This window comes from Heterodontus francisci, chromosome 2 (assembly GCF_036365525.1).
Source record: "Heterodontus francisci isolate sHetFra1 chromosome 2, sHetFra1.hap1, whole genome shotgun sequence".
NCBI classification, from domain to species: Eukaryota; Metazoa; Chordata; class Chondrichthyes; order Heterodontiformes; family Heterodontidae; genus Heterodontus; species Heterodontus francisci.
The window spans coordinates 143601690-143613977 of NC_090372.1; positions in this window are offsets into that span (position 1 = coordinate 143601690).

Here is a 12288-nt window from a genome sequence, read left to right on the forward strand (position 1 = left end):
GGTTAGGTTAAAATTAGGGCTAGATTTACAGACATGTATCTGCCTCAAATATATGTCCATCATATCAAAAGGTCACTCCACTCAAACGTCATGCAGATTCTACTGAGTCTGGATTATGGGGTGGAATTTTATGCTCTCCCCCCCCAGCAGATTTGGAGGTGGGGAAAGCATAAAATCGGGTGGGATGGTGGTGTGGAGTGTTTTCGCCACCATCGCTCCTCTGCCGAAATTTAGTCAGCAGCGGGAAGGCCTGTGAACGGCCTATCTGCTCTGCCACCAATTAAGGCCCTTAACTGGGTAATTAACTCCCAGTTAAGGTCTCTTCTCGCTGCAGCCAAAATTACCCATGTGGCAGGCGACCCTGTCGCCACACGGAAAGCGTGGTAGGAAAATAAGAAAAACTGTGCGGGCTGCTTCCTGGCTCTGGGGTGGTGGGGGGAGGGTCCCTCATTCAAAGGCTCCTAGTGCCTGAACGAGAGATTCTGCATCAGGAAGTGCTGAGGGCTACCCCCCTCCCCTTGCTGCCAGCCTCCCTCCCCCCCACCCCACCCCCGTGACCCTTAGCCTGCAAGACCCCTCCCGCCCTGACCTACCGGAGGCCTGACTTCAGCTACATTCCTCGGCCTCCAGGTCAGTCACCTCCAACAGTAGCCACTGCCTCAGCAGTGGCACTGCAGCTGACAGCCTCTGATTGGCTGGCAGCTCTCCAAGGGTGGGACTTCCAGCGATGGTGTCCTAAATCCTATTTAAGGCCCTCCGCTGAGAACTTAAGTGCCTGATTGGCACCAAATTCGGCAGGCCTTCTGGAAAATAGGCGACGCAGGAATCTTGGCATCGGTTTCCCCGACGCCGAGACCTCCGCCACCAGCATAAAATTTGGCATGGTGTTTGGCCACCGTACAAATATGGAAGTAGATTCATTTGTCCAACATCATTTAATCAATTGTTGAATGTCAAAAATCATACATTCACCTCTGAGCCAAACAACACGTGACAAAATCAAAGAATTGACTGAAAAAGTATTTGATCCAGCTTTGTAGTCACTACTCTAAAACAGTGCATTGTGCCTGCAGGATGTTCAATATATGTTCCTATGTTGATTTAGTAATAAAAGTTAATTAACCTATTTGACAAATTTACAGCTACAACCAAGATTCAGACTTTTTTTCTTGGTTCTCATTTATCTATCATGTTGTGGTTGAAAAATATGGATGTCTGCTCCCTGGAGAGAAACCTTGCATGGAATTTTTTGAAACATGGTGCAAACTGTCTTCATTCTCAGGTATACTTTTTGTTCTGGTGTTCTTAAGAATGTGCAAAGTCTTGAATTTAATGATCTGGAAGAACTGTAAAATTATAGTGCAAATAAATGTTTTGTTTTTGTTCTTGACATTCGATTTATAAATGAGAAATGTAAAATAGTACTCAGATCAAGTCACAATTCAGGTCTAGCACTGGTGGAACTGACAGCAATAACAGATTTATTTAACTTTCCTATATTTTTATTTGGTCTGTGATACAAATTATGCATTAAGTTAATCATCATTAAAAATAAAATAGATTCGGAGAATTATGATAACAACCAGTATAAAGCAGATACATCAGGAACAGATATCACACTTGTGGCTATGTCAGAGTCAGGTAAATCCAATACACCCACTTTGTAAAAGACAACAGGAGAAGAATACACCTGTGACTAGCTTAGAACAATCTGATTGTATGATTAGTGGTCATTATTTGCAGAGTATCAGATGTGCTGCTATATTGTTGTTTGCTATTCCAATTAATGCTACTTGTCCACTTTGGTGTCATTATTAGTTGGTATATTTTGGGGCTTGCTGTGTAAAGATGCATGTTCAAGCAGGTTTTCCTTTTGATGCAAGTCTTGGTGCCAGGAGCAAACTGTTCTCTGGGGAAACATGATATAGTGTAGAGTGTAACTAGAGAACGTGGCTGCTGCTGACTGTAACAATCAGCTTTCTTTTTGTTGGTGGGGTGCGGGGTGGGTAGGAGGAGGATGCTTTGCTGCCTGGTGTCATGTGGATTGGTTGTGTGCAGCTGGAACCTGATCCTCATCTGGACTGCTACTAGTATTCTCACAATCTTCACAGGCTGTGCTTTTTGCAGTGTGCAACAGCAAATAAGAATTGATTGTTAGAGATATTTAAAAGGTAGCTGTTGAAGAGGTGATCAATAGTAAAAGTTCAAAATAACAATTACACTGGACTCAAAGGCCACAAATGAAGCATCTCAACGTTACCTTTTAAACATCTTGGTGTACGATTTGTTTATGCTTATTAATTTCACACAAGTCAAAGAAAACAACATAAACACTGCTCTGTCCAAAATGATAACTCTAAGTCACTTTCTGAGTTGTGTCAGCACATCACAGGTACACTTAATTAAAATCAATTTTTCCGCTGTCTATGTAAAGATCACAAAAGCGTAACCTGTGTAGTTATCCTCTGCTCTTGGTGATTAAAATAACTGCAACTTTATCTTCTATGCCATTGGCAGTTCTCAGTGTCTGTTGCAAAAACTGCAGGTATACTTGCTACTCAGGACTACCTATTACAGTAATCACAGACAATACTACACTGTGTCATTTTTTTTGTACGTACTTTTTTTGTCTTTTTTGCATCAGGAGAATGCTAGGCCAGCATTTGGACCTTGCAAAAGATAAATGACAAAATCATAATGCTAAACTTTGAGTGGGAAACTGATATTAGTGGGTAGTTGAATTCCTGAAGGTGCCAGTTAGAAGGCTATAAACACATTGGGGATGCTTTTCACCAAATATTTTAGGCGGTAAAGAGGTGGCCAAGATGGGGTCTTATCTGAAACGCCTGTTTGGCCCACACTAAGCACAAGGCACTATTTTGGTAAAGGAGTTGAAGCCAGTGCTAGGATGCTTGATAAATAGCTGATTGCCACTTAAAATGCCTGCTAGTGCTCATTAAAAAGACAGCACAGTATTTTGGAGGCTGGCACTTATTAAAGTATGCATCTAACAGTAACCAGCTGTTTGTGAGTAAACGTGGTGTTGATTTCAATTTCAAGCATTCCTTAAAGGGATACTCGCCACTTAAAGGAATACTCACCATTTAATGTTCAGTTGCTGCTGTAGGAAACCTGTGAAACGTATTGGAAGACTTTCTGGGACACTTTATCAAGACGTTACCAACATTCAAGCAACATTTATTACTGAAATTCTCTGAGCACTTCACATAAAAAGAATAAATGTTCTTCTACTGTACCTTATTAGACACCTTATAGGAGTCACCAAGAGAAATAGAATGTTTGGTCATAGACATCTCTGGGGCTTCCCCTTGGTCTGGACAAGAAATGGAGGAGAACATGAGGTCAGGTGGAGCAGCACCAGCTGCTGCAGGAGAGAGGGACAGGAGGGTGAGAAAGGCAAGGTGTCATCCTTCCTCCGTGTAAGTACAGGATATCCCTCGTCCTTTAGACCTTCTTCCTAAGGACCTCCAGTACTATAGAACATGCACACCCTCTCCCTCGGTCCCTGAGCCGATGTGGCACTGTGTACCAGCTGGAGCATTCTGCAGCTTCAGTGGATGTGAGTGTGAGGAGCCCACATAAACTGCTCCACTAAAATTGCATCTAATCAGCACTTGAGTGATAAACCTGCAGGTGTCTGTTCAGCACCTCCAGACAAGTTCAAATTATGGTAATCAGCAATTAGGCCTAAAATTGTGTGCAAAATCTGGAGTTTCAAACTGGCTGGTCTTGTTGAGACTGCATTTATTTTGCAATTGTTTTCACCCTTTAGTCAAAATAATCCCCAATGAAATTGTTCAACATTGATGTTGGTTATATCTCCAATCATGTGGTCTTGCCATACTAACTGCAGGGAAAGCAACAAGTTGGGAAAAGCAATAGAAATCCTTAAGAGTAAATTCTATTAAACTTGAACATAGGCACAGAAGTGCTCTTTAGGCACTGACTCATGGGAATTGTGGTTCGTCCATTATAAGAATTGATAGTATGCCAAAGACATTTAAAAGGTGCACCTTCATCTCTTTGCAGCTGCCTGTGGGTGACATGACTGGCGTTGACCATGTGTCTGTCTCTTTCTGTGACCTGATCAAAAGAACAATTCCAATATATTTTTCTCAATGATAGCACAATGTCCTGGAACTGTTTAAATGTGTCTCAAATCAACTTTCTGGAATTAGATCCAGAATGACAAAGTTGAAATCACTCTAGCTCACATTACTTGAAGATATAGATGAACATTTTGTTATTACTAGCCACTCTGGTTATTTACTCCTTATATTTGGTAGCTGATATAAAATATTTTGTAGCCCTGTCAATTATCAAATATTGTTTTCACAAATTATGAAAATAAATCATATTAATCATTTTAGTAGGCAGGCATCTATCTAACTGGTTGTTTTCTGGTGGTTAGGTAGACATCTACCTACTAAAATAATATGGCACAGTTTTACATGATTTGATAGTTACAGGATGAAATATGAATGTTAGCCTGACCTAGCTCCTCTTGGCTGGTTAGTCCATCAGTGACCTTTTCTGAGCTGGCCGTATGCACTTTTTCAGGTCATTCTAAGTTTCTCGATGACTGTCATGACCTCTTTTATTGGCTGGCTGCAATCATTATTGGCAGATCTCCAGGAAAATTTCAGTGCAGTGTCTTCCTGCAAAAGACTTGAAATTGCAAGGCTAAAAAGGTCCTATGGAAGCTAGTGATTTCAGAGATGATGATATTGTTATGAAAATTCTTCCATTTTTAAATATTTTTTGCGGACTCATTTTTAAAAATTGTGGAAATGGATTAATTTGAAAGACTGAAGAGATTCCATAGATGCTGGACTTTGTTTTTTTTTCGAAGGTCACTGGAAGGACTTGAGATTTTGTTTAAAAACAAACCCTTACTGGAAGTCACATGTCTTAAGCTAAGTAAACAACAGGAGCCTTGGTGACTAGGGGATTGTTCTTCTGATGAGATCACAGAAAGACATTACAGAAAAGTGACTTGTCAAAATTTATGGTGGTCAAGAGTTGGTTTCATTTTGCATATTGTTTTGAGTCAGTTGGGGGTCAGCCTGCTAAGAGAGAAGCCACCAGCTCATCCTTTGCCACCCCTTTGAGAAACCCTGAGTATTCAGTGTGTGGACTGGAGAAATTGATGCTGCATTTCTCCTGAAAAGTCTGACAGACTAATCCTCGACGTTGCCTGAAGAGAACTGCTCCAGTGACAGCTGTCTACGAGTATCTGGACACCAGACTAAAAGGGCCAGAAGGTAACATTTCATATCTTGACTTTTTTTCCTTCAAGAATTAACAAGTATTTGGCCAAAGTATTTCTTTGTCTTTTTGTAAAGAGATCTCTGCAGAGAAAACTTTTTTTTTCTTTAACCGTGTGTGTGTGCGTGTGTGAATGAGTGTAGTCATAGAGTCATAGAGCATAGAAACAGGCCCTTCAGCCCATCGCGTCCATGCCAACCATAATGCCTATCTATACTAATCCCTGAATTAATTCCATATCCCTCTATGCCTTGCTCATTCAAGTACCTGTCCAGATACCTCTTAAATGTTGCTACTGTTCCTGCCTCCACCACCTCCTCTGGCAGCTCATTCGAGATACCCACTATTCTTTGTGTGAAAAATTTACCCCTTTGATCCCATTTAAACCTCCTCCCTCTCACCTTAAATCTATGCCCTCTAGTTTTAGTCATCCCTACCATGGGAAACAGACTCTGGCCTATCTATGCCTCTCAATTTTATATACCTCTATCATGTCCCCTCTCAGCCTCCTTTGCTCCAGGGAAAACAGACCCAGCCTATCCAATCTCTCTTTATAACCTAAGCCCTCCAACCAGGCAACATCCTTGTGAATCTTTTCTGCACCCTCTCTAGCTTAATCACATCTTTCCTGTAGTGCGGCGACCAGAACTGCACACATAACTCCAAGTGCGGCCTAGCTGACGTTATGTACAACTGTAACATGACGTCCCAACTCTTGTAGTCAATGCCTCAGCCGATGAAGGCAAGCATGCCATATGCCTTCTTCACCACCCTGTCTACCTGTGTTGCCACTTTCAGGGAACTATGTACTTGCATCCCAGTGAGTGTTGGGCTAATTTAGAAAGGAACTTACATATTTCAATCTGTTTGTTAATGCTTTGCATTTTTATTGAGTAAGTCTTGTTTTATAATAAATTAATAATGTTATTGTTTATTAAAGAAACCTGGTTGGTGGATTTTATTCTGAAATAAAAATAGAGTATATATGACTCTATAATTGGCCGTATCGGTAACTGGGTGAAATATTTAAAATATATATTGTGACCTGTGGAGAAGTGGAACTAGAGAAAGACAGTGCACTCCTCCAGCCTCAGTCATAACAATATTGAATTAATCACTATGTTGATCATTCTCTGGACTCAGCAGGAATTTTGCTGATTTCGGCAAAGCCATGGCCCCATGTGAGATGAAGTTCCTCTAAAAATGTTATTTCCATATTATTACCATAACCTATTATTCCTTTTCAACCTGACTGCAGATCTACAACAATTTTGATACAAGCTTTGCCAATAATTATTCTGCAAGATTCAGCAACATTTTTCAGAAATGCAAACTGTGTTTTGATTAAACTTGATTAAAACTATAAAAGTGCTATTGAAAGTGTACTCAGCGGATTGATTTACATTGCAATCATGCCCTCACTAAGTAAATGTTATCCAGTTATCTTTGTAGTTTATATTAATGATTTAGACTCCAATGCAGGTGGCATGATAAAGAAGTTTGCAGATGATACAAAAATTGGCTGTATGGTTGACAGTGAGGAGGAAAGCTTTTGACTGTAGGATGATATAGATGGTCTGGACAGTTCAGCAGAAAAGTGGAAAATTGAATTCAATCTGGAGAAGTGTGAGGTAATGCATTGTGGGACGTGCAACAAAGAAAGGGAATACACAATAAATTGGAGGATACTGAGTAGTGTGGAGGAACAGAGAGACCTTGGAGTGTATGTCCGCAAATCCTTAAAGGTAGCAGGAAAGGTCAATAAGGCATATGACATACTTTCCTTTATTAACTGAGGCTTAAAAATTAAGAGAATAGAGGTTATGCTAGAACTATATACAAAACTAGTTAGACCATAGTTTTAGCACAGCATACAGTTCTAGTCACCATGGCCAGAATTTTACCCTGCCCCAAAGGAGCGGGCTGGTGTTGGATGGGGGTGGGGGGTCGCAAAATTAAGTGGGAGGCAGGGGGTGCCATTCCCGATGCCTTCCCACCACCACTGCAATTTTTCAGGGGCAGTAGTGGCGTGAAATGGGCTGCCCGCCCCAAGCCAATCAAGGCCCTTAAGTGGCCACTTAACTGCAACTTAAGGGCCTCCTCCTGCCACCACTGGCATTTTAACAGTGGTCGGCAGGCACCTTAGGCCCGACAGAAGGCTGCCAGGTCTTGCGGGCTGGGGATGCCCTCCTGATCAGGCACCCTGTGCCACATGGAGGGCACCCCCCCCTCCCCCCGAAAGCTCAACCTCCCGCACTGAAATAAAGTCCCCCCCCCCACAACCGACCCCCCTTGCCTCACTGGGACCCAGCTAATTGTCCCCGGTGAGGCCCTAAAGCTTACCTCTCTTCCGGGGCTGACGTCCACGATCCTGCTATTGGCTGGGTGCAGTCTCAGCAGTGGCCACTGGTCCTGATGGCGCTGCTGGGACTGAGAGCTGCTAGCTTTCTGATTGGCTGGCAGCTCTTGGAGGCAGGACTTCCTGCGTCAGAGAGGAGGAAGTACCTCCCATGTCCAATTTAGGGCCTGGGGAGCATAAAATCCTGGCGTGGCTTCCCAGGCCTGGTGGGCTCGCCCCCGAATTTTTGACTGCTGGGCAGGGCCTCCCACCCAATGTAAAATTCCAGCCCATATTACAAGAAAGATGTGATTGCACTGGAGAGAGTGCAGAGGAGATTTATGAAGCTGTTGACAGGACTGGAAAATTTTAACTATGAGGAAAGATTGGATAGGCTGGGATTGTTTTCCTTTGAATAGAGGAGGCTGAAGGGTGACCTAATTGAGGTTTATAAAATTATGAGGGGCCTAGACAGAGTAAATAGGGATGACCTATTTACCTTAGCAGAAGCGTCAAGAAGCAGGAGGCATAGATTTAAAGGAATTGGTCGAAGTTTGAAAGGGGAGATGAGGTAACATTTTTTCATCCGGAGGGTAGTAGAAACCTGGAACTCACTGCCTGAAAGGCAGAAACTCTCATCACATTTAAAAAGTTCTTTGATGTCTACTTGAAGAGCCATGACATGCAGGACTACAGACCTAGTGCAGGATGGCCATGATCGGCTGAATGGCCTCCTTCTGTATTGTAAATTATCTATGGTTTTCATGATCTTCATTTTAAAACCCTGAAATCAAATGAAAAATTTGTTCAATGTCTATGGCTAAAAGCACCACTAGGACAATAGTTGCAACTTCATGCATGTGGGATATGAAATTCATGCTATATACTTGAGGTAATAACTTAACCAGAACTACTTTCCTAAGAGCTACCAGCAATTAAAAATAAATTCTAAAAGCTGCGCTCCAGCTCTCACCATCAATGACTGCACAGCTGAAACAAAAACAGGTGATGCCAAATAACCACCCGCTGAGCTACCTTGGCATCAATAGAACAAGCAAAGCATGCTGGCATTATACAACTAACAGTTGAGCACCCTCATGCTGGCTTTCACCATCTGTGATCATCTTATTACCTTGGAAACCATGCCACTGCTTCCTGGCAGTGTATCTCGCTCACAAAAAGAGCTTACCATTCCAGATCAACAGTTCATTATTTAGGGATACGTTTATTTTTATTTTCTAAATTAAATGATGTGATTTTGTGACACATTTGTTGTTAAAATAGAATAGTCAAAGGAAATTAATAAATGGAAGCAATCTGTATAATGTAGGTCTCTTTATCTTGAGTGCGTTGTCTTTTTAGCAATGTTAATTGCATATATATTGTATTCAGCAACTTGCTTTTTACTTTCTTTATCTTCAATTTGTTTCAAATTTATTAGTAACCTGACTTCTAAGATGTGGGTTAGTTTTTAATACAGAGTCTTTACACGAACCCAAAGAGAATGTTACACAATGAGAAACAAGGAATTAAAATGACAGGATTTCCAACTACAACTTCAGTTCAATTGCTTTTGAGTTGGCGTCACAGTAAGAAATAAGGGGCTGGATTTTAAGAGTGCTCAAAAAATGGCGGCCCGCACGTGCAGGGCACATGCCAAAGAGCCACCGCGATTTCCCACGCCAGGGTGGCCCACCCGCCCCTCAATCATGTGGAGGGGGCAGACTGTGCATTACCAGCAATGGTGTCAGCTGCCTGTGCACTGCCACATTTTTAAAGGGCAGCCAGCCCAGCTGGCATATTTAAATTGTTAATGATACATCCCCCCAAAATTTATCAAATAAATTTCTTACGCCCCTTTCCCACCCAGCCAATACCAATAACATTAACTATTTCTCCTTCCACCCCCCCCAAAACACTTACCATTTCTCCCTCGCCCCCTTCCCTTCCCTTCCCCCTTCCTCCTTCCTTTGCCTCCCCTCCAGACTGCTGAAAGTTTAAAGTTTACCCCTTCCCACCATCCCCGACACCCATTCCGTTTATTTAACCCCGTTACCCCCACGCCCCCCTTCGGCCTCCTCACCACTGTCACGCCGGCATTCCCCAGATGGGGAATTGAAGGCACGGGACTGCCGGCCGCTGCACTGAGGATCGAGGTGGCCCGGAAGATTAAAAGTAAGTTTATTTAAATTTATTCACCCCGTTCATTTAAATATTGTAAGTCAGTTCGTGTCATCCAGCAGTTGGTGGGGACAGGGCAGGGGTTGCTGCCACGGAGTCTCGGTGCCGCCAGGTGGATCAGGCCAGGCCTTCCTGGCATCGGCCTCCGTGGCGGGCCTCTGCCGGAACAATCTTCCGGCCCCCACCCCACCCCCATCCCCGCCATGGAGTCCGACGTCGTAGGCTTGGTAAAATCCAGCCCAAGAAGTGTATATATGTTTAGGTTGATACTAAATCACAGTTGATGAGAATGCTGCAATACATTATCTTACCTCAAATGTATTTTCTTTTGTAGGTGCATTTTTGACAACACTTCATTACATTTGGAACATGTGGCCAGAGAAGATTTGATATTCAGATCCGTACTGGTTATTGAAGGCTGGTTTGGAGTGCCAGGGTATAAATGCTGCAATGGAACTGTTTACTAGTATTGAACAATATGTGCTGGTATACGAGCAACAATCGAAGTTCTTGCCATAGTTAATTTTCCGCTACGTCTTTCAAATTAGATTAACATTCCCACCCTACCCACGCCACACAATTGTTTTCAGGAATTTTTTTCAGAAAAGAGAAACAAACTTCTATTTCAAATCCACGCATTTAATTTAGTTAACTCCACCATCAACTCTTGGTTAATTTCTCTGCCCAATGCTCTAAACTTTAAATCCCAGCTCTTTAACTTTCAATTTGTTTAACACATAGCCAGTGGCATCTATGCCCACCATCATCTCCCTTAGTCTTACTTTCTATCTACAATCTAACAGCTGCCAAAACCCAGACCTGGAGTCACCTAATCACTACTTCTTGATTTACCATCTTCTCTCCTACTCTTATGAGGTGGCATTTTGTCCGATGTGCCTTCACCCAGATTCCTCAATTTAAAAAGAAAATGGTCTTTATGTTTGTCTGGTGACTGCTCTATTAAAAGTATATACCCATATAAAATATGAACACATCACACGTGCATTGATTTAAAGTATACACCGGATAAAGATTTAAACTTATAGCAGTCCAGTTGGACAGCAACCAAGATCACTTGAATATTGAATAATTGCTAAGTTAGAAAGATCATGTTATCTCAAACTTCTTTTAAAAACCCCAAGCTGATTTTCATACAGTTGTCATGGTAATAAAGTATTGGGTGAAGTGGATATAAGTTAAGCAGGAAATGTAGATAATTTTTTTTAAAGTAAGAAACATATGCAGAACTGCAAACATGTTCATTCCATGTACCTATGCATTCTGCAACACAGTGTAGGTTGTGTATGAGGAGTTGGGATTACAAATCCCAATGGTACTGCAAATAGTTGTGATACAAAAGTTAACTAATAATGATAATCATATTTAGAAGCCTATATCGTAAAATACACTCAAAAAATTGCTTAAATTACAGGGAAGGTAGCAAGCGGTGTCTGAATGCAATCACGTGCTTGAGTCCAGATAAGCCGCAAACTTCATTTGCGTATCTTAGCCTGCCCAACAGCTTTAAATACCACCAAGCAGCTGGAAGGGAAAAGGTGGAAGAAAGAACAGCCACAGTCCCTCCACTGTTCTGGAGTATTACATGGAATGGAGTGTTCCATTAATAGTCCAGTTAATGATGGATTAGTCCTGAACTGGTCAAATTGCACCCAGATGGCTGCATTTTGGGGTTTCCAAAATTTTCCTTTGGAAGGTTGAGATGTTCCAGACCAGACTAATTTTTGCCCTTCCTTTTCAGGACCATTTTTCAGCAAAAAGATATTCAGAGCAGCAGCCAAAGGGAATGGTTGTTGGTGGCTCTTCGGAAAGATATTTCAATGCAATTCGGATGGACAGGGTCTATTAACCTCCAGTGCCACTAGATAGCTCTTCCTAAGATGGATATTGAAGTCTGCAGTGGCCTAAATTGTTCTGACACTGGTTAATCTGGCAAATTATCTAAACCCAATGTTACCAAATTGGTTGATTGTTAAATATCTCTTTCAGACCTTTTTCAATAAGATTTCCTGAAATATTATCCAAAAAGATTTTACACAATTCATATTTGCCTAGAATCTTTTGCAAGATCTTCTCCAACACTTTTTCACCCACAATGTCTCCTGCCCAGGATGTAACAAATTGTGCAGGATATGGGTCCTCTAGTCGTGGCTTGCTCGATACCTCTTGCAAATAGACATTCTGGACTCTTGCACATCCCGGATTTTCTTCATTCCATCATTGGTGGCCGTGTCATCGGCTGCCTAAATAATTTATATCCACTCTCCCTATTGTTTATAACAAAGCTTTATATATCTACTTTTCCCCATCATTTAGAAGCAACCTTTATGTAAGCTCTGAAATTCCCTCCGTAAATCTCTCCACTTCTTTCTCCTCCTTTGGGATGCTTCTTAAAATCTACCTCTTTGATCAAGCTTTTGGTCACCTGTTCTAATATCTCTTTCTGTGGCTTGGTGTCAAAT